At 45.2% G+C, this 23,093-nt stretch overlaps 1 protein-coding gene across 21 annotated transcripts in view; it reads left to right on the top strand.

Annotated features, from left to right (window-relative positions):
* The first annotated feature begins 1,194 nt into the window (after positions 1–1,194).
* Kcns3 (potassium voltage-gated channel modifier subfamily S member 3) overlaps positions 1,195–23,093 on the top strand; it is an 89,774-nt gene continuing 67,875 nt past the window's right edge. For 4 of the 21 annotated variants that reach the window (XR_013429218.1, XR_013429215.1, XR_013429217.1 and 1 more), the window contains exons 1-4: positions 1,195–2,149; positions 2,582–2,898; positions 2,995–3,157; positions 19,224–19,333. The gene's annotated coding sequence lies outside the window, so the exon portion shown is untranslated. Of the gene's footprint in view, positions 2,150–2,581; positions 2,899–2,980; positions 3,190–3,409; positions 3,570–4,319; positions 4,339–19,223; positions 19,334–19,691; positions 19,831–23,093 lie in introns of those variants that run through there. The other 17 variants (XR_013429221.1, XR_013429223.1, XR_013429222.1 and 14 more) reach the window with 15 other exon arrangements.

Here is a 23,093-nt window from a genome sequence, read left to right as displayed (position 1 = left end):
GGTGAAAGCATCTTCATTTTCACCTGTAGATCTGTCCCGATTTAAGAAGCAAATTAATACTTCCCTTACCTTGTGTGTTGGGGGTGGGGGCAATATCCAGTAGATTTTCCGTCACTTAGACTTTAGTGAGAATTAAAGGTCAAAGACAGATTTGGGTGTAGAGAGAGCAAGGAGTGAGTATATGATAGGTGGGTAAGAGACAGACTGCCCAAAGCAGGTAGTGTCCAGAGCAAGGGTATACAGAGGTCTGGAAGACAGACTGGATGCATCTCACACTGGCTTTATATATCCCCAAAGACTTTGACTTTTGGGAGTCCTCTGAAACCACAGAGGAGTAAACAATATTGTCAGTGGATGAGTTACAGTTGACAAGTTAATGTGAGGTTCCCTTGAGGCTTTCCCATAGGCGTGATTAGTTAAGAGGGGAGTAGGTATCATGTCAAGCATCCTGAGGACATTTTGATGGGTTAGGAAGTGGATCTGTGGGGGAAAGAAGGCAATTAGGTCAAAGCATGCAATTAGGTCAAAGCATGTCCCCATTGTGGTGGGGACGGATTGGGGAAAGGGGATCCACACACAGAGGTTCTCTCTCTCTCTCTCTCTCTCTCTCTCTCTCTCTCTCTCTCTCTCTCTCTCCATCTATCTCTCTCTGTGTGTGTGTGTGTGTGTTTTGAAATAAATTAACCATGTTTCCTGGCTCAACTGTGGTCAATGTTCAAGGGTAAATATTCTGGGAACAGACATGCTTTATGGTCCCTACAACATATTCCTGTTTATTATTTCATTTGTTTCACATAGTTATCCTATGAGTGAGAATGACCTTACAGAAAATAGTAGCAGGACTGAAAGACTAGATGACTGCTCACATCCTTCAGCAGGCAGAGAACCAAGACATCTGACTCAAACCTGTGCTCCTCTGCATATGCATTCTACAGGCCCACAAGGGAGACTTACCCCTTTCCATCCCCAGCTCCTGCAGATGCTACGGGGCCCTTCCTGACCACTCCTACCAGTGCCTTCCCTCTTGCTGACACCCAACTAGACTCTCCTGCAGCACAGTTGCCTTCTGCAGGGCTTAGAGATGCAGAACATGATTCTTTGCAAGCAAACAGCATGGGCTTTTGGGATAAACTTAGTGATTTTGGAATGATTAAGTAGCTAACTGCTGGGGGAGACCTGAAATCATTCTTCTTACGGTGCTGATAAAATGTAAACATCTTAGGTATAAACTTAAACCTTAGATGAAAGATGATGAATTGTGTATAAAAATTACCTTTTCCAGCCTCTTGCTAACAGCAATGTAGACAAAAGCTTTGGATCCTCCCTTTACTGGACAGGAGGCAGGCTTGGGGGGAACCAAAGAACCACGGGATCAGGGACAGAGGAACCAAAGCATGGGCTCTGCAACTACCTTGCCTTCCATGAGCCAAATGAAAATGCTGGCGACCAGTGGTCCCCAGTCCTTCAAGGGAAGATCATCTTATGCTTTGGTGGCTACCTCTCCTCTGGGCCACCACTCTTTAAGGTTCAGATTTCACCTCTTTGAAGCCCCGCCCCCCAGTGGGTTTTGATTGAACAAAGTATAATTAGAAACCCCACAGATCATCATAGGGTACTCCCACGAGGTCAAGAAAGTGTCTTTCACTCATTCCACAGATTCCTTTGAACCCATCCTCGAATATGTGTGGTTTCGCTAAGCGCTTCTCTGAGGTGGTGGTCAGCAGATGGTGGGTTGGGGGCGCCGGGTTGAGGGCAGCTGGCAGAGCTAGTGATGTCGAGTGGGAACCCAGGGAACACTGGGCGCCTACAGCTTGGAGCAGCTGACTCTGAGGAATTACTGCATGCCTGCACAATTTAAAAATCTGCAGTCTGGGGGTGGGAGGGGGAAGGCGGGGGTGGGTCCCCCAGCGTCCCATTTCTCCTCCAGTCTGTTGGCTGAGCGTTCTCGGATTGGTGGAGAGAAACCAGGAATGCCTTTTGAACCACACGCTGCCCTTTCTGGGGTCCTGTTTGTTCCCCAATCTGAGCGAAAGGCATCTCTTTCTGACTCTTTTCCATTCGTCCTTCTGAAAGGTGACCGGATTGGTTCCCCCTCTGCACATGAGGTGCATAGGCTTGGTGCATATGTCCAGCCATCTCTTCTGACTTGGTAAGTCGAGGAATGGAACAAACCATCTTGTGAGTCTTCGAACAGCGGGAGGTGGCAAACGTTGGCAGAACTGGGGCTGTTTCCTCCTTCGCACTTTGTTTTAAAACAAGTTGGGGCCTCGCGACTTCCCAAGAAAATCCCGGCAAATTTGCTACGAGCTGCTTGGGCCGCGACTTTTGAGAAGTATTTTAACCCCAGCCGCTGAAGTCGCGGGGGAGTTGGTTTTCTTCGCGGGGCCGCGGTGCTCTCAGCCCGGGTGAGGCTGGCGCGCGGGTGGGAGGCCCGGGACGCGCTCTGGCGATCACTGGGGCAGAGCAAGTTGCTCCAGGGTTGACTGCACTGGCCTGGGCGCGGGAGAGGGGGGCACTTGTCCTGCAAAGCTGCGTTTCAATCCAATCATCTGTCCTCTTGTCTTGCGGTCTGACCCCGCAGTCCGCCACTGCCCGCGCTGGAGCACCGCGCCCTTGGCCAGGGGAGCCCAAGTAAAAGGCTAGATTCGAGGCAGCGGGCGGAGCCGGGACCAACGGGGCGGTGACTGAGCGGCGGGCCCCGCCCGGCCCCGCCCGCCGCACTCGGGCGCCTCTCTCAAGCCCGGCGGGACCAAGGGACTGACTGACCGACGCGGGCCACCCCGCTCTCCTCGCCGCCAAGGCGGCGGGCGCGGGGCGGCGCGGAGAGGCCTGATCCCTGCAGCACTGGCGCGCAGCGTTGCAGAGCGGAGCAAGCCAGACGCACCAGGACTCCTGCAGGTACCTGCTCGCGTCCCCACCTCGCTGCACCCTCAGGGGACTTCTGCGTGAGCCCCCTCAACTTTGTTGCATCTTTCCCCACCTTTGATTCTCCAGGCTCCGGCGATTCGGGTTGCGGGTGCAGGTCTACTCCCGCAGGGGACTTTGCATCCTACTGGGCGCCTGTCTGCAGGCGTCCCCCATCTTCCAGTCCCCGGAGCGTGCCGTCGCTGGAGTCCTAAGTCTCTGCCTGTTGCGCGAGCAGCGAACAGCCGAAACGGTGTGTGAGTCCCTTTGAAAGCCGCGGGGAAGGTATCTAGGATCAGCTTTCGGGGCTTTGGGTGGGTTGGAATACAGACTGGAGGCGGGAGAAGAGATGAGCCGCGGAAAGGCGGCACCTCGCGTAGGGGCATCCCCGGGGCGTTTCCTTAGCCGGGAAGCCCTTCCTTCCCTTTCTCGAGAGGAGGCGCTTTCCTGGCAAATGTAAGTGCTTCCCAGGCCGCCTGCTCCGCCTTCTTCCCTGTCATTTCTCCCCTCCCCTTTGCCCTGCAGCGGAGCAAGGTGCCCCGCGACAGTTGCAGGGAAGAGCGCACCCATGGCCCTTGTCCTGGTGCATCGTTGCGCCCCGAGGACTGCGGGCACGCTCTGGGTGGGGGCGGCTTGGGGCTTGCAGGGCCGGCGTGGAGTCACCGGTGGGTAGTGTCTCAGCATATAGATAAGCAGTAGTGGTGCGGCTCGGTGCCTCGGGGTCAGGAACTCTTTCTTTCTTTTTTTTTTTTTTCCTCGCGCCCCTCTAGATAGCTGGGTGCCTGACCTCCGGAGGCTCTTCAGCCTGCGAGAGATCCAGACCTGCCGGCAGGGGCCGTGGCGAGCCGGGCTAGGCGCCTGCCTTTCGCATTGCAGAGCTTGTCCCCCCTTCCTGCCCCCCCTCCCCGCCCCGTGTCTCTTCTCTTCGGATTTGGGAAAGAAACATCTTTTGTCCTCTTGTTATTTTCCTCTGTCTGGGCTGAGGAGACCGAGGGGATAGTTTAACTCGGGTAGCCTCTTCTTCAGCCCCAGGGGCTCTGGTTTGGTGCCGAGGTGCAAAGAGCCAGGGGAGGTTTCTCATGGTCTTCCTGGAGAGTATTTATGGTTCTCCCAAGGATTTGTCTTTCACCTTAACCTCTGAAGAGTGTGAGGCAGGCGAGGGAAACCAGACCAGAAACCTTTCCCTTTGCTTTTCATATATTTGCTTAAGCGATTTGCATAATCGTGCGTTTAGAACTGTGTAAGTTACTCCTAGATGCTCCCCTTCTTACGCCACATGCAAATACCTGCCCACGCACACAGGAAAGGAGTATTTTCCTGAGCACCTGCCTCTTTGCTAAAGGTATGAACCCTCATGCGAACTCTTCACCTGGGCATCGAACTCTTTGAGGACATTGATTCATTCACTGTGCATTTATAAGGAGCCCACCATGGGTAAGGCCCAGACCCCGGGCTGCGCTATGGGGATGGGTTAGTGAAAGAGTTTCTGTTCCTTTTATTAACTGTTCTTTCTCACCAGATTCCTTCCTTCTCCTTGTTCGTCATTTCAGAACGAGATTGTCAGTATTAGGAGAGGAAGGAGAAGGATGAGGAAGTGCATTGGAACTCCGAGTCCAAAGCATGTTGTGAACATTCTAAGGAGTCTGGTGGGATCTGATTTAACTGAATCTGTGTCTGAGTCATCATTATTGCCTAAATACAGTCATTGATGAATGCAGCCAAGACAAACATTTGCAGAAGAGAGCAAGTTAGGAGGTCAGAAGTAGTCTTTGCGTTGTTCCTATTATTACATTATTAAAAATCCAATGCTCTGACGTTTGGATTTGTCAGCAAAGTTCCAGCTAAGGTGGTTCTTGCTCCTTCTCCTCCTCCTCTTCTTTGGAAGGGGAAGAATGGGGATTCCAGTCTCCTCCTGTCTGTAATGAATTCACTGTAATCCTTCCCAGATTCTGCATTTCTCTGTTCTTCCCCACATCTCAATCTGCCCCCTATTTGGCATTTGGAGTTGGAATGTGTGTCAGCTTTGAGAAAGTATGCACCAAGCGCCCCCACCCCCTTCTTTTAATAGATAGCATTTATTGGCTGCATACTATATATCAGATACTCTGCTAGAAATCTTTCCAGGCATTATCTCATTTAATCCTAGCAACAGCCCCATGAAAAAGTGAGGCTAGGGAGTTGCCAGCAGGTGAGTCCTGAGTTTCATGGAAGCCCAACAGGATAGAGTGGGACTAAAGTCTCAAAAGTAGGGAAGAACAGCTCTCCAGGCAAATCCCTGCAGAAAGAAAAGTGGGTGTATTTATTTCCCCTGTTTATCAAGCATCAAGATGGTGTACTCCTCCAGAGTCTCACTCCTCCAGAGTTATCTGGAGGTAATAGATGTAAGTAGAGAACAGCATATCACTTGGGGATCTGAATTCCAGCCTTGATTTCTAATTCTTTATCTCCTTGACTTGACATCAGTCACTTTTCTTCTCTGCATCTTATCTGTTTAGCTATAAGGATAGATTTCTAATATTTATTGTCACCTTTTGCTAGGCACTACAAGCTAAAAACTTTTACATGTATTAACTCATTTCTTCTTGATGATAATATAGCAGATATTTCAAATGAGGAAAAAGACTGAAACTGAGCACATAATTGTGTAAGGCCACCCAGCTAGGAAAACATGAAGCTGGGATTCAATTCCCAGAAGTCTGCTTGCAGGACCACTGGGAGATCGAACCCTTCCTTGTTTATTCTTAGTAGGACCTCAGTCTTAGTAGGACCTAAGGCTGAGTTTATTGAGTGGTGATTGGTAGAGCTGGCTTGAAGTTTCTGGTTTTACATCTCAGCCTTAAAAAGAATTTTGAAGGTTGCACTAGAAAATGAATCTCTTTCCTTTGCCAAAATAGTCTGCTTTTCAATGCAAGTCTTCCCATCTGGTTAGAAAAAAAGAAAGACAGAACTTAGAGACCATAGGCTAGGAAACTTTATGATTATTCCAGAAAACACGGTGAACAATATGAGAAACTCAGAAAAAATCACAGAATGCATTGCCTCTGAGTCAAATCCATCCAGTAAGTCAACCAGTAACCAACCCACAAATGTTTATTGTGTGGGTGCCATGTGCTTGGCCTATAGGCACTGAGGGAAGGTGAGATCTGATATGTAGTCTTTGAGCTTGAATCCACAGTGGATCTCAAGACTCAAGATTAATAAGTACAAGACAATACAGATTCTAATTATGTAACTCCAGGTAAGAATTACAAAGACTCTGTCACATACAAACAGTTTGCAGGAACTTTCATGGTAGTTATTTTCACAGTAACTGAGTGCGATAAGCCTGTACCAAAGGTGAGGAAAATAAGGCAAGGTGGGCCTTGAACTTGGACTTGGCCTGGCATCTTCTGACTCCAACTGCAACATCTTTCTTTCTCACTTCTGTCTGGTGTGGAAGACAGAACAGGAGGGCATGAGATAGGGAACGTCCTTAGAGATGGCTGAGTTTGAAATTTATCCTGAACTGCTTTTTTGTTTGTTGACCTTGGCCACCTGGGAGCATTTAGTAGGGGAAGGAGAGTAAACAGGAGAGGAGGAAGAGAAAGTGTTTTGTTTTGGTTTTACTTTTTCAGGGACCTGATCCTATGTGAGGCATGGAGGGGACACCCAATTTTAAACATAGTCACAATGTTTAGAATTTGCAGGAAAAAAAAGGAAAAGCTTTCATCCTAGTTTATAGTTTCTGTTCTTCATCTTTTGAAACTTTGTAACATATGTGCATTGTAAAAGAAAACTCTCTTTTATAAACTAAAAATAGTTACTAGATTAGGTTGTTGGCAAAGGGTTTTCTCTTTATGGAGTCCTGCAGAGTCTTAAACCATGATTTGCTTGGAGGACATACTGTATGAATATTACCTTCATTTGCACAAGTGTCCAATGATAAATGCTTAAGATCAGCTTCCTTTTAGCTCACAATGTTACAGTGAAGCACTTGATGTTTACATCAACTGCTTCAGTTTCCTTGCTAAAGTTCCAAATAAAGAATATAGTCTCCCATCAACTGAGAACCTATTAGGTTTCATCAAAATTAACTTAATGGTTGCCTTATCTAGTCATAAATCTGTTATCTTTACATAGTTAAATATAAACAAGCATTCATTCAATAAGTGATATGTACTATGTCAGGAGCTGGGCAGACTGTGATAAAGGAAACTGTGGATAGGGTGTGGGTGGTGGTGGAAAGAGAAAGACATTAAACAAATAAGTGCAAAATTTGAGCAGTAGCAGTGCTTAAAAGACTTCATGGAGTGACAAGAGTGGGGAGGGCACTCGTTCAGATGGGAGTATCAGAGAAGACCTTTCTTAAGAAGAGATTTCATTCTGAGGGGTAAACAGGAATTTATTAAGTGAAAAGTAGGGGAAAGAATTCCAAGCTGAGGATTCTTAGGCGGGAATGAGCATTAACCAATAGGAGAAGAAGTCTGGAGATGTTTGGGAGGAAGTTGGAGAATAGGGCAGGGGTCAGATCATGTTGCACCCTTTATATAAGTTGAGGGTCTTATAGTTTATCCAGAGGGATATGGAAAGAAATCAATGGATTTGTGGTAAGGAACTACCATGAGCCTATTTGCATCTGTAGTGATCACCTCTTATCAGCAGTTTTGCTCTCTATTTGGTTTCAGTTAACCCACAGTCAGCTGCCATTCAAAAATATAAAGTGGAAATTTCAGAAATGAACAATTCCTAAGTTTTGAGCTGAAGGCCACCCTGAGGAATGTGATGGAGTGGCATGCCATCCCACTGCGTCCCTCCAGGGATGTGAATTATCCCCTTGTCTAGCATGTACATACTGTATTCCTACCTGCCTGATATTCAGTCAGTGACCATCTCAATTATCAGATCAGCTGTAGAGGTATTGTGGTGCTTGTGCTTAAGTGACCATTATTTTACTTAATAATGATCCCAAGCTGTAAAAGGAGTGATGTTGGCAATTTGGATCTGTCAAAGAGAAGCTTGAAAGTAGTTCCTTTAAGTGAAAAGGTGAACGTACAATAAGACATTTTGATTGTGTGTGTGTGAACCACATTAACATAACTTTTATTGTCTGTATTGTTATAATTTATTTAGTTTATTGGTCATTATGGTTAATATCTTATTGTTCCTCATTTAGAAATTAAACTATCATAGATGTAGCAAAAAATATAGTATATATGAGGGGTTGGGTACATTTGTACATTGAGGCATCCACTGGGAACATATTTCCTGAGGATGAGGGGGGACCACTTTATACAGGATGGCCTGAAGTCTGTGAAGAATAGATTGAGAGGTGCAGGTATGAGACTTGGAAACCTAGTTTGGAGGTGAGACCTAAAGCCAGACTGGACTGGGTTGAAAAGTGAATGGGAGGTGAGGAATTGGAGACAGACATGGATAGCTTCGTTATAAAAGGGAACAGAGAGGCAGGGTGGTATGGGAACAGATTTGTGTCTATGTGAAAGGCTACCTTGGCTGAGGTTAGGGAGCTGAGTTCTCTAATAAATCCACACATACACATCTTTACATGTAGATTTACATGGTAGTAAACACTTCTAGAAGATTAATTTGAATTCTAGTTCTAGCTTTGTCTCCAGTTGCTGGGTAACTTTGAGAATATTACTTGTCCTTCCCTATGCTACTTTTTTCCTACAAAGTGGTGATTTTATGATTTTATATATATATATATATATATATAACATACACACAGGTACTAGGGATTGAACTCCAGGGCACTCGACCACTGAGCCATATCCCCAGCCCTATTTTGTATTTTATTTAGAGACAGGGTCTCGCTGAGTTGCTTAGCACTTAGGTTTTGCTGAGGCTGGCTTTGAACTCATGATCCTCCTGTCTCAGTCTCCCAAGCCACTGGGATTACAGGTATGCCTGGCTACAAGTCTTTTTTTAATTGCATAACTTATACACATTAATTTGGATAGTTTATATAAGTGGACTTAGGGGAACTCTCAATGTGCATGGAGGAACAGTTGTGATAGGATCTAGGCATTTTCTCATTGATGAACATCAATAAGCTGCTTTCAAATTGGCTTAAAGGAGAGACATCAGTTACAAGTCTGGTGGTGAGGAGACACAAGCCCCTATAATACAGATAGAGGGAGACCTGGTGGAGATGCCTGGGTATAGTTGTAAACATCTTTTTATGTCTCAGTAGACTCTTTCCTATCACATGGGACACTTACTCTGTACCCATGGCTACATTGTAAAGACATGGAAGAGAAGTTCCTCTGTTCTGTTTCCTGAAACTTCCCAGGGATTCATTTATAGTCATAGGGAAGGAAGGTCCATAGAACTTATTCCACAGAACAGTTAAGTCATTTGCTGCCTCTAGAAGATCTCTTCTTAGGTTCTCCAGAGAAACAGGACCAATAGGATATGTATAATTTTAGAAAGGTATTTATTATAAGGCTTTGTCTTACACAATAATGGAGGCTGGCAGGTCTGAAACCTGCAGGGTAGATTATCATGGTACAGATCCAGGAGAGCCAGCACTCTGGTACAAGGCTGGAGACAGATTGCTGTAGAAGTGGGAAGAGCTGATATTCTAGTGAAATTCAAAGGCAATCTTCTGGAGAGCTCAGTCTTGTTTTAGAGGCCAGTCTTCTTTGTTTCATTTAGGCCTTCAGCTGATTTGATGAGGCCCACCCATGCAGGGATAGCAATCCCCTTTACTTATTTTTTACCAATTTATATGTTTAGCTCATACAAAATGCCCCTTCAGAAACCTCAAATAATGTTTGACTAAGCATCTGAGCACCTAGCATCCCAGCCAAATTGGCTTATAATATTAACCATCACAGCACATTTAGCAGTATAGGCTGAACTAAAGGTCCAAAAGAAGGAAGGAGTACTCCCTTGGAGTCACAGGGAGTGAGCATGAAGTAGGGCCACTGGATTAAGAATGACTTCAGAGATCTGTTAGGTCCTTTGCTGCCTCAAGAAGACTTTTGTTTTGGTAATATTGACCTAAGTTCTGGTAAATATTTAGTTTGTGTTGAGATAAAAGAATGCCAGCAGACTAAATTTGGGGGCTAGAGTATGCTTACTTTCAAAAAACTTCCCTGCAACGGGCCACTTGGCTTTCCTAAGCCCTGATGGATGTGAGGAGGTGAACCTAAAAGCATTTCCTATGATTTACTTGAGGTAAAAAAACATAATTGGCCAAAGAGATGGGAGGACCTCGTGGTTAAAGACTGTGGTTTGTAAATTTGGATTGAGAAGAGATGCCTGGGTTCTGGCAAGGAAATCTCACTGGTTCTTGTCTTGGAGGTCAATAAATCATATGGTGTGGGCAAGGTTTTTCTTGCGGGTTTTTAAGATCCCCATTTTCTAAGTATGGTAGCCTCAGGAGGCCACTGACAGTAAGTCCCCCCTCCCCCATTTCCTTGGCAATTAGACATTGTCTGGCTAAGATTCAGCCCTGACTTATGTTTCAGAGTTGAGCCTCCTTGGCAAAGTTTATTTCCTCTTGGCTGAGAGTGTAAAAGGGAAGTGTCATGTGTGACAGTATCTACCTTCCTACCTATCTATCTACCTATCTACCTACCTATCTACCCACCTACCTGCCTACCTACCTACCTAATCTATCTATATATCTATTCATCCATTCATTTCTATCTATCCATCTGTCTTTGTTTGTCCATTCATCTATCTGTCTATCTGTCCATTTAGCTATCTTTGCCAAAGTGTGAAAAGGTACCAATGTTTCCATATCCTCTCATCATCTCTGTAAATTCTGGAAAGCAGGCTGACTTGAGATGGGAATAGGAGAATCATAGACATTCATATGGTGCCTAAGACGTCACCCTTTAAGCCATTTTCCCAGACTTCAGGAGGACTCAGAGTCTGTTTTCTCAAGCATGCATTCCTATTTACTGTGGGGTGAGGACTTTCTTGCAGCACGGGAGAAGGAAAGCCTGCAGCTACCTAGAGATAATGGCTACAGCTGCCTTCTGAAACACAGCCTTGAGCTGTCAGATGCCCCTGCTGGGCATGCTGGAGGATCTGTTTCTTCCTTCCAGTTCTATTCTGTCTTGGTCCTCTGTATATGGAGAACTTGGAAACTCAGAGAGAGGTGGGAGTATGTAGGAAATGGGTTGAAGAAAGGAGAGGTGTGAGAATTAATTTTAATAAGTCAAATTGAAAACTTTTTTTGACTTGCATTGCCTGGGGATCTCATTATTTTATAATTTTTTTTTCATATTCATGAAGTATAGAATTAGTCATAGCAGATAGTTCTGGGCAAAGCATTTAAAATATCCTCCTAGGATGGCGTCCAGGAATTGGATATGGATGTTTGTGAAGCATAAACACATTTTTTTTTCTACCTTCCCAATGATGGACTACCTATCTACCTACCTATCTACCTATATAAGTCATCATATTTATTTCATTATATCTTTAAAAAAGTAAAATGCCCCCCCCTCAAAAAAAAAAGTCACTGTGAGAACTTTGCTGCAGCAAAAGACACTTGGCCCTCTGAGAGTTTCATTGTAAATTTGCTGAGGATTTATGGTTTGGCAAAAGCATTCTGTTTTCTTCTAGCAGCAGGAAACACTTTTCTGAAATCCGTTTTGGAAATGCCAGAACATGTCGGGTGCTCGGGCGGGGTACAGAGAAACAATAGCTTATGTTATGCTTTGCAAGTGTCTCCCAAAATTTCATGTGTTGAAATTTGGCTGCAACTTTGATGACATTAAGAGGGTGGGAAATCTGACTAAAATTCATGTGTTGGTATTTGGAATGTGAGGGCTTTGGGAGGTCATTTGGACTGCAGGAGGCTTGAGGATGAACTCCCAGGATGGCACTAGTGACTGTGTAAGAAGAGGAACAGACCTGAGCTGGCGTACTTGCTCTGCCTCACTGTGTGACGCCCTCCCCCATGTCGTCATGCAGCAGGAGGGCCCTCCCAGATCTGGCACCGTGCTCTTGGACTCCCAGTCTCCAGAACTGTGAGCTAAATCAACTTCTATATAAATAACCGGTCTCAGGTGTTTTGTTCCAGAAGCAGAAAATAGACTATGACAACTAGTGGCAGATCTCATCACAGTGTCCTGAGACCCCAGGAAAGCAACATGGCGGGAAGGCACCTCCCAGGCAACCCTTTCCACTCCATTTTGAGCAGGAAAACCCTTGTTTTGTAAGTGGAACATTCATTTAGTCATGATTCCACCAGACATCTCCCACTTATCTACTATGAATCAGCCACTGATATCACTCTATGTCAGGGATATTGCTAAGAAATGGCATTCTGCAAGTGCAAAGGAGAGGTCCCTATTTAGTATTAGATGTGTGTGTGTGTGTGTGTGTGTGTGTGTGTGTGTGTGTGTTGATGGGATAAAGGCGTGCACTGAAAGCGTCCTGAGAGAGGTGACATTTGAGCTGATTTCTTGAAGACAGAACTTGACTTAACTGGAAAAGGAGGGGAAAGAAGATCCCTCCTGAGGGAACAGCCTCAGTGAGGTTTGGCAGGGGAAGTGCATGGTGTGGTTGGGGATGGCAGTCAATCAACGGGACTGAGGCAGCCCAGTGAGGAGCAGGTGGGTGGATGCTGGGGACAGAGAGGCAGGGGGGAATGCTCTTGCTTAATGTCTAAGGAGTTTAGACTCTGCCCTGGAGATGCTGGGGGATACTTTGACTTGTGGTTTAGAAAGTTCTACTGACTCCCGTGAAAAGGAAATCGGCATTATTAGTGAGAAGGGAGATAAGTCGATGCCACTGCTCAACTGCTGGTGTGGTTTTTGTGGGTACGGGAGAGGGTCCTCTGCTCCTCAGTGTCTGAAATTCTCTAGACTTCTATTTCCCTCCCTCCTTCCCTCCCTTCCTTTCTTCCTTTTGAATGGAAATTTTGGTCCCATGTGTGTTTTCTCTTCCTAAAGTCCCCAAATTTCCTTGGGGTAATTGTCCCTGGCCCTACTTAATATTGTCTTGGCAGGATAGTAGCTAGTAGCTGCTAAGGATGTCTCTGGAGGTTCCATTCTTTCTGCCAGCTTCTTTTCCATGCTCCAATATAGCCATTAGGTGGACAGGTGGCACGGGCTTAGCCAGTCATGAGCTTTGTTAATTGAGTGACTTCCAGACCCTTCAGAAGGACCTTGGGTCTTTTTCTTATTTCAGGTATGGTTCTTTGGCCTTCTTTTAGATTCTAGGAGCTTCATGTAGCCTTCTGAAAAAATTTCATTTGCGTTAGCCACAGCAGTTGTTGCTTGTGTTCCAAGAACCCCAATAGATGTAGGGAATGTCTGAAGGCCTTACTTCATACCAGAATCTAAAGTAGCCTTTCCTGCTGGGTTCAAAGGGGAACAGGGAGAGAGCACAAGGGTGTATCTGCAGAAATGGAGCCAGGGATGTCCTGAATGGACAGAGGGAAAGTATGTCTCTGCAGACCAACTTAGTTACTTCCCACTATTACTGTAGGGTCTTGCTTCTGTGTCTACCGGGAGTGGGTCAAATTAGCATCAAATAAATGGAGACACTTCTTAGATACTTAGGATTCCAGTTCTTATTCACTTAGAACTAGTCCTAACTCAGGACTCTTGCAGTATTAGTGATAAAAATAGTTAAGTGTTGATGGAGCACTTACATAATGCATCAGACACTGTTATAAATGTGATGTATATATTAATCCATTTAATATTCACAGAGACAGATGGAGATTCTTCACAACTTTTATGGATGAAAATTCTATTGTCATCTTGTCCTTGTATGCAATGGTTATTTTGTTACATCTATCTATCTTATCTATCATCTGTTTTTCTGTCAAAGACAGATGAGGAAACCTCAGGGAAGACTTTTAATAACTTATCAAGGAAGTGGAAGATTGGCTGGGTACTGAGCCTGTGCCTTTATCTGTGGGTCTGAATCTCTTTCTGACAGTGGCCTCAGTTTCCTTGTTTGCAGAATGAGAGTAATAATAGCATTTATCCAGCACTGTGCAGCATAAAGTAAACACCGTACAATGTTTTCTTAGAATAATCACTTTGGGACAGACACTATCACAATGCCAGAATGCACATGTTTATACAAGTGAGCTCAGAACTCTTCTGTCTGTCCCTAATGCTTTGCAGAGTCTGGTAGCTCCTAACAGAAAGGATGGGAGGTGATAAAAAGCCATTGATGTTGTTCCCACACTCATTTAGGAGGACAAGACTGAAGGAATGTTTATTTCAGGGGCATGAGCCTGAAACAAAAGTGTGACTCCCCGACCTGCAGCAAGGCCCTGGGTGAGCTCTGGCCTCACCAACTCTGCTCTGTACTCAACCATCTTGAACCTCACTTTTCTCATCCATCAGTGGTAAATCATGAGGATGCCTGCCTCTTCATGTTGATCTGGAGATTCAAGAAGACTCTTCATTCATTCACACCTTCATTATTTCTTGCAGGATATTAAAGACACAAAGATCGAGAGAACAAGGCCCTACCCTTGCAGAGTTCCCAGTGTAGTGTGGAGAGAGTGAGGAAATTGTTCTGTTGTAGTGGAACAAGTTAAAAACTGTGGCAAGGCAGGCACAGTGCGTAGGACCCTAGGAGGGGCCTGGATTTAGGGATTGGTCCTAGAAAATATCGTAGAGCTGAGTCTGAGGGCATTCTGAACAGAAAAAACAAGTATAGGGACCTGGAACCACGGGAAACTGGGGCCCTTGAGGAATTTCAATTAAGTTTCCTTAGTTCTAGAACTTGAATTGAGTAGTGCCAGGCAAGCATAATGGATGAAGAGTAATAGTAAGAACTGACACTTAATCGATCATCTACTGTGTCTGCAGCACAGATAGTTTTATTTGTATCATCTCATTTTTAATCTTCATAACTACCCCATTTGGTAGGTGATATTTAGTATCCATGCTTTAAAGAGGAACTGAGGGCCAGAGAACTTCAACAACTTGCCCAAGATCAGATAGAGGTGAGGCTGGGATTCTGACTCATGCATCCTTAATCCAGAGTTTATGCTGAAGGCCAAGGGGGCCATCAGAGGACTTTCAGCTGGTGCATGTGCAATAGAGCGCGTAATCCAGCCTGCTTGGTATGAAGGAGAACATGGGAGTAGGAAATGTAGATAGGCCTAAGCAAGGGAGACAGTCAGGAGTCTATTGTGGAGAATGAGTGCAAAAACACCGAGTATCTGGACTGAAGTTGGGGAGGAGGAGAAACAGAGAAAAGAAGAGGCAGGAGAGGTCTTGGGAATGTGTCTTTGCCCATCCTTGCTGCTGGCTGGGTGTCAGCTGACCTGGGAGGACTCTGACATGATCTCCAGGTGTTTGGCTTGGGAGGCAGGTGCAGTGGGAATAGAGGACAAAGGGAAGCTTTGGATATGTTTATTTTAAAGTCCAAATGGGACATTCAAATGGACATGTTCAGCAGGCAGTTGTAGGAGTCCAGAATGTAAGAGGGAGGTCTGGGTTGGAGACAGGCACCTGGGCTCCATAATTACATGGGGTTAGATGGCATTGGCCAGGGAGAAGAGCAGAGGGACAGGAGGAAACGTGGGGTGAAGTGGGGGGTGAAGACCACAATCTGGAGGCCAGCAGATTGTCTCCAGGCTGTGGGTTTCTTTGGTTTGGCCTACAGTATTAGCACATGTGAAACAATAGTGCCAGCATTTAAAAAACTGGGAAAGCGCCCATAAAAATAAGATTTGTGGGTGTTCTTGACAAATCGGGTGATCTGACCACCTGATGCCCAGAAATGAGGGATGGCAGTCAGCAGCCAGGTCCTGTCAGCCAGCTGGTACTCCCCAGCGCGTTCCAGTAGCCAGGTGTCTTCCTCCTTCTCTCATTTTGGGCAGCTCCTTGGCCCCTGAAGATATTTAATTTGTCGACTCAGATTTAAGACTTGGGCAGAGGAAGTAGAGTTTCACAGGGAACTAAAAATGAGTAATCAGACAAGTGGGAGAAGCAAGAGCTAGTGGTGGGGAGATGGGGGGACAAATGCTGTGGACAGTCAAGTCAGATGTAGACTGGGAAGTGTGCCTTTTAGGATGCCCTTCGCGAAAACACTTGGCGGGGTGCTAGGAGAAGCTCATCTTGAGAAGCTGTGCTGCAATGAAGAATTTGGGTTGGGAAACTTTGTTTTCTGACATTTTACAATGTGTGAGTGATGAGTATATATAAATACATATATATATATACATATATATATACACATATATATACATATATATGCTCTCTCTATATACACACACATACATGTATACATATGTATGTATATATGTGCCTATATACACATATATACATCAGGATGACATATATGTCAGGATATACATACACACACATATATGTGGGTGTATATATATGTATGTGTGTGTGTGTGTGTTTGTGACATAAAATAGTATTCATTTATTTGTGCTTGACTTACATTTTATAAGAGTGACAAAAAATCCAGTCTTAGCCTTGGTTGGTAGATTATCCCCAAAGAAGAGGCTGTTCTTATTAAAACAAAACCCTTCAGGTTTTAAAATGAAATTAGGTGCTTTTTATTCCTTGCTGACAAGACAGCCCTGCCGATTTTTTAAAAGTGTTCGGCCAATAAATGTGACTTTACTACAGCAAGCAGCGGTCCCTTAAATGGGAATAACTTTGCATTTTAGCATGGGCAGGTGAATGGAGAAGTGGCCAAGCGGTGATTTGTCACCTCATTTACTTGTGAGTTCCATTGCTCTCACTTCCTTCAGTCACTTGCCTGGTGGGGTCTGTGGGATGGTCTCATTTCCTAGCACCACTTCTGTTGCAGTCTAGGTCAGGGTGCTTTTCTTGGATTTAAACCATATCCCCAATTTTTCCAATTTTTTTTTTTTTTTAGTATTTGTTTTACGATATACTTGGATTTAATAATGTGGGGTGTGTGTGTGTGTGTGTGTGTGTGTGTGTGTGTGTGTGAACTATTCCATCTTTGATACAACTCTCTTTGTTAAAGAAAAAAAATTATATCTCCCATCTGCTGGTGGTTGATAATTAAGCTACTTTTCTTGGGTGATCACAATTTCAAAAGCACATTTGTTATGATTTTTCTTTTCTCTCAATTACTGCAATGGGTCAGAGAGACTTTAAGATTTAACATGAATGGAAGGAGCCAGGAGCTGAGTGTCATGACAGATGTCAATCAACTCATTAATTGATCCAACAAATAATGTTTAAGGTCTTACTGTGTGCTAGCTAGATGAGGTTCTAGGCACTTGGAATACAGTGGTGTATAAAGCAGAAAAATCTCTGTCTCACAGAATTCATGTAGGAGAAAGGAAAAAACAACTATATAAAAAATGAAAATACATATTTCTATGTATTTAAGGAGTGATAGAAGCTCAGGATTAAAAATCAAATGGGGAAAGGAATAGGAGTTTGGGGAAGCAGTGACATCTTCATCTTTTTTGGGTGTATGCTTCAGGAGATTGAACCCAGAGCCTTGTGCATGGAAGGCAAGCACCCCACCAACTGGGCTATGTCCCCAGCTCAGAGAACATGTCTTTCAAGTAAAGCCTGGAGGAAGTGAGAAAGGAAGCCATGCAGTCGCCAGGATACAACCATCGGGCAGAGGGACCAGTTGGAGCGGAGGCTCTGAGGCAGGGAAGGGCCTCACTGGCAGGACTGAGGATTGGCCTGGAGTCCTGTGCCAGTCGAGAGAGGAGGGCAAGAGGAGCAGGAGCTGAGATCCCATAAGTGACATTGGGAGGGGAGGGGAGCTTGGCCTCTGAGGTGGAAGTTGCTAGAGGGTTGGCACAGGAGTGACACAATGTGACTTACATATTAATAGGACTCTTGCTGAGGGATTAACTTCCCCTTTAGTGTCCCGGACCCCTTTGACAGCCCCATGGACCATTTTTCAGATGGTGTTTTTAAATGCAAAACACGAAAGCCACAGAATATAAAGCAATCTAATTGTATTGAAATGCATTGTCAAAATAGTCAATCCAGTTTATGATTTAGCAGCGTGCATGCTTCTTTAGTATTTCATTAAATAAGATCCAGCGGTAGGTCCGTAGAGGAGGCTAGGGCTGGGTCTTGGGCCTCCAAGGTTGCCCATTTGCCTGCCTGTTTCCCATCTACAGCTCCAACCAGGACAGTTCCTTCCTGGGACCAGTGGAATGGTGGGTCATTTGGGCCAGTAGGGTGACGCAGAGCCCTCTCACCTCTCAGGGGTGACCAGGCTGGGGTCAGTGGCTGTGTGGTGTACACACATCTTTGAACACCTTGGACTCCTTACTGTGGGTCCAAAGTCACACCACTTATAAGTGGTGTAACTTTTGAGATTTCAGTAATAAATGACAGGATAGAGAATCATGTTGAAACGTCCACTGCTGCAAATTTGTGGTTACTACTAATACTACCCTGGACCAGACCCACAGGTTTTTAAAAAATATTTTATTTATTTATATGTGGTGCTGAGAATCAAACCCAGTGCCTCACACACGCTAGGCAAGCACTCTGCCACTGAGCCACAACCCCAGCCCCCAGGCCCACTTTTGTAATGGAAGGAATGTTCAGTTTCAGTTGGAGATTAGTGAAAATAAAGATATTTCCCCCCATGTAATTTCTAGGACCTCCTGAATTCTCTCTACAGACCACTGCTCTGTAAAGTAGTGGGATCCAAAAGTGAAGTGGGATGTTTCTGTTCTTGTCTGCATTTTCCCTCACACCACTGGGATTCCCTGCCAGCTGTTTCAGATCCTGGAATTCCTGGTGGAATGGTGCCTATGGCTTCTCATGTTTCAGACACCCTAGGGACCCGAGGTAACTCCAAGAGGTCTTTGTTTATCTGGTTCCTGTGGCTAAACATTTCAGGAGACTTGGGATGTTGGCAACTTGGCTCAGGCAGTCAAGACCCTTCTCCCAGAAGTACCTCTCATCCTGGCTCACAAAGGTGTGGCCAGTAAAGGCAGAGCTCTCTGTAGTCTAAGAAGCAGGAGTCTAAGCATCTCTAGGTCACAGGTCTCCATCGGAACCAAGCTCACCTCCCTTCTGCCTCCTGTGCATCCCACAGGCTTTCTGGTCTGGCATCTTGCATGTGTTCCTTCCCCTCCTTGGAGAGAACCCTCTTACCCTTACATGTCCCCTTTACCTGATCACACCCAACCTTTTCACGCAGGGACCCTACTCTTATGCCTTTGTTCTAAGGCACAATTGACTGCCTCTGAACTATGGTGGCTCCTCCTCTGTACCTTCCTCACGGAGATGACACACTCCACTTCACATCGCAGTTATAGATTTGCCTGTTTACCCCCCTGTCAGCCCTTCTGAGCTCCCCTGAGCTCTGAGGGCAAGACCCATGTTGTCTTTTGGTCTCCATCTTCCCAGGATAGTGCCTGCTGTAAAGCATCTCTGGGTGAATGAAAAAGAAAGAAGCTCATGATTTCTACGCACGACCCAGGAGCACCTTGGCTGAGGATTCTGCGTCTCGCCAATCTGTAAGTTCACCTGATACCTGTCTTTCCCCACTCTCCTCCTCCTCAAATACTACCAAGGCTGCTTATGCCCTTTTACCTTTCTAGATAGAATTAACTATTTCCTAGGTATTTTATGCCACCTACTCATTTGAAGAAACTCACATGATGTTGAGAAGGTGCACAGTAGAAAGCAAAATACCCTCCAAATTCCATCATCCAGAGAGAATGCATCTGTATGACTTCATGGTATAATCCTATAGATATATTTTTTTTTTACTATAAAATTTCAGGCACATTTGACAATGATAGGATCATGCCATCTATTGCATCATCATTATTATTACTTTTGACTTGGTATATTGTGACTGTTTCCCCCCAGGTCTGCAGCCAGGGAGCACAGTGGATGAGAGAATGGCTTCAAAGCATTGTCTGGATTCAATCATGAAGCCACCACTTCATAGCTATTGAGCCTGGAGAGTCAGTTAACTTCTCTATTTTCCATTTACTGCATCTTTGAAGTGAGTGCAGTCAAAACAGTACTTTGTAGGAGTGTGGTGGGACTTGCATGGGTTCAGAGCAGGGAGAGGTGCTATGCTCATGTGTACCCCATTGCGTGGCTGCCTCAAACCTACTTAACCATTCCCTTTTTGATGGACGTTTAGGTTGCCTCTGACTTTTTACTCTTATGAATAATTAATGATGCACTGAATATCCTTGTACATACATCTTTGAACATTTGTCTGATTCGTCTCCTAAGGATACATTTGGAAATGTGAAGCAGAGGGATTTCTAGATTCACATTGCTGTAGTGTCCTGGGGGGGAAGGTTTCCCTGAAGTGGTTGACACAGCTATTATCACTGCATGATGTTGATTTTTCTTGTACCCTCCAAAGCTGCTGGCTTTCTATCAGTGCATCAGTGTAGTTGTGTGATACATCCTTGTTCACGACATGGGGGTGTAAGAGGCTAGGGCTGGGGCACAGGCCCCCGAGTACGCCTATTTTCTGCCTTCAGCCCAAATCAAGACTGCTCCTTCCAGGGGCTGGTGGAATGGTGGCAGTCATTTGGCTACTAAGGTGAACTCAGAGCCCTGCCAGCACTCAGGGGTGACCAGACTGGGGTAAGTGGCTATGTTATGGCACTCCTCTTCCATGGGACACACCTCCCCAGGGCAGCTCCTGGCCTGATTGTAGATTGTCTTGGTGAGGTGACTCAGCAGGATGCATGCTGTTCCCCACTGTCCCCCCAGGGAGGTTGTCTAGAAACACAGAACCCTGGGGAGGGTGGTGTTTTGTTACCCACGCTACAAGCCTTTGGGCTTTCTGGGGATGCTATCGCAGTCACATTCTGAATAGTTGAGAGAAATGTCATTTATATTAACCTTTCAAATACAATCTAGAGACTTTGCTCTAGAAAGCACTTACTAGCTTTCTCACTGAAAATCAGAACCTCTATAAATTTATTTTTAATCCCTGAATATATTAGACTCTGAGAAGTTTTCATTTTTTTCCCCATGGGATAGATAAGAAAATCATGTTAATTTAAGGATATTAACTTAAGGTACTTCTTGAAATTTGATAGTTTTGAAAAAGTATGTAGTTCAGGGATATTCTTAGTAATCCACTGTCTGAATCAACTGGAAGGTGTTGCTTTAATCTGATTGCTTTGGATTATAGGATTTAAATATCAGTATAATTTTTCTAGCACAGTAAACCCGATTGTGGCAGTCTGACTGAGATATTTTAATATTATTTAAGCAAAACTCTGGATGGCAATTCTCATTAGCTAAGCAAGTTAGAAGTAGGGTGGAATTTCCTCTAATTCCATTACTCCCAGGTTTTATTGAAAATTGGTCTGTGATTGATGAATAGTGGCAAGACTACCAAACTGACATGTATTTGCCTTTTCCCTGGGACATTAATGAGTTTCCATAAGACTGGAGCTCTGTTCAGGGGCTGGTGTATTCAGTAGGATCAGCACTATTGCAGAACGCTGCAGCAAGCTGCAGAGCTAAAACTATTAGTGCATCACCGTAGATCATTCTGGGATTGAAAATGTTAGGAAACAATTCAGACAGCCCCTCTGGGAGAAAATCAACAGTAGCCTTTACACTCCTGTGAAACAAGTTTGGAGTTTCTACGAAAGGTTAAACTTGCTTTTTCTCTCTCCTCATTCTAAAAGTTTTGGTTGTCTGATACCATGACATGAAATGTCACGACTAAATTCTAAAGGCGCAAGTGTTGGGGGACCTTCTCCAGCCCTGATCAGCAGAGGTACTAATATGATCTGGTGTTCTGAGCTTTCTGACCTCCCGGCTCCCAAGAAGTTACCTGAAGTCCTTTTGTTTTACTTATCGAGCGTTGATTCTCAACTGGGGATGATTTTGCTGCCCAAGGGACACTGGGCAATATCTGGAGACATTTTTGGTTGTTGTTATCTTGGCACCTCGTGGGTTGAGGCTAGGGATGCTGCCAACCACCCTACCTTGCCTAGGACTGCCTTCAGCAGAAGGAATCATCTGGCCCCACAAGGTCAGTAGTGCTGAGGTTAAGAAGCCTCGCTGCAGAGGTATGGAAGGTCAGGAGGTATCCAGGAGGTTCTTAAAGGTGCCACTTACCTGATGGCTTTGTCTTAGGTCAGGGTCAGCTCTCTAAGAGGCTTTCAACTTCAGAAACTCACTTTCAGGTGTCCTAAAGTTGACCAAACTCTAGGAGATTGACTTTCATCAAAACTCACAGAAACTGTAGAAACAGACTTCTTCCCACCCTGTGAAGCTCCACTCACAGATGCAACTAGTGGACTGAGTGGATGTTTTTGTTGGTGACATAGCTCACCTGCTCCCGTTGACAGAGTGCATGAGGACTGGCACCACCAGCAGAGTGGAGCCTCCGGGAGTCAGAGCAAAAAGGAGGTGTTTGGGTGTTTATGGATACCTGAAACTGGAGTATTGATCTTAAACTTCACTCTTGACATGCCCCCCCCCCCCACCAGGGTGGGAGGCGTGGAATCTTCAGGATAAGATTTTTTTTCTCCTTTATCTGGTGCTGGGATAGGTATTGACAACCAACATGTCTTCTTCACTTTCCTCCTGTTTCCACTGCTGCCTTTCATTATCCATATTAATTCTTTTTATTAATTACATGTAGTCTCATTGGCTTAGGGGAGAAGGCTATTTTCTTAAAGTGTGTCAAGCACCACGGTATGAGAGGGGTAATTAGTATGTGGATGAGTCTTAGGACAGGCTTCTCGACTGGAGGCTTTCCCTGTCTACTGGATGGCCCTGACATGACACAACTCAGCATGTGACAGGGGGCATAAGAGGATTCTGTGCCAGTATAGAGGACACAGGCCTATGCCGCAATGTCACACAGAGTGTCTGCTTTGATCTATCAGGCACAGATTTCCTCATTTCTGGAGGACAACCTTATACCCGTGGGAACAGTGGAGGGAGTCCTTGTCACTCTTGGTGGCTGTCTGCTGTCCATTTGCTGTTCCCTGGGTACAGTTCCAAAATTGCATGTCAGGTCTCTGGGTGAGGAAAGAGTGCAACGTGCCACTTGCTCCTCACCTTTTTCCTCAGTGACGGAGGCAGTCACTTGGGGCCTCCGTCTACCCACCAGGAAACACAGGCAGGCTGCAGGGGAAGAGTCAGCGTGACGCAGAGAGCTATTGGGAAGACAGGAATTCTGCAGAAGGCAGCAGTCCTTGAGCGAGCTTGATGTATTTTGCCAGGATCCTGCTGAATCACTCAGCAAAGTCAGAAACCTGTTAAGGGCTAAAT

The sequence above is a fragment of the Ictidomys tridecemlineatus genome, chromosome 12 (genome assembly GCF_052094955.1).
Source record: "Ictidomys tridecemlineatus isolate mIctTri1 chromosome 12, mIctTri1.hap1, whole genome shotgun sequence".
Classification (NCBI taxonomy): Eukaryota; Metazoa; Chordata; class Mammalia; order Rodentia; family Sciuridae; genus Ictidomys; species Ictidomys tridecemlineatus.
Note: the sequence above shows the minus strand (reverse complement) of the source record. Positions and strands in the feature narration are given on the sequence as shown.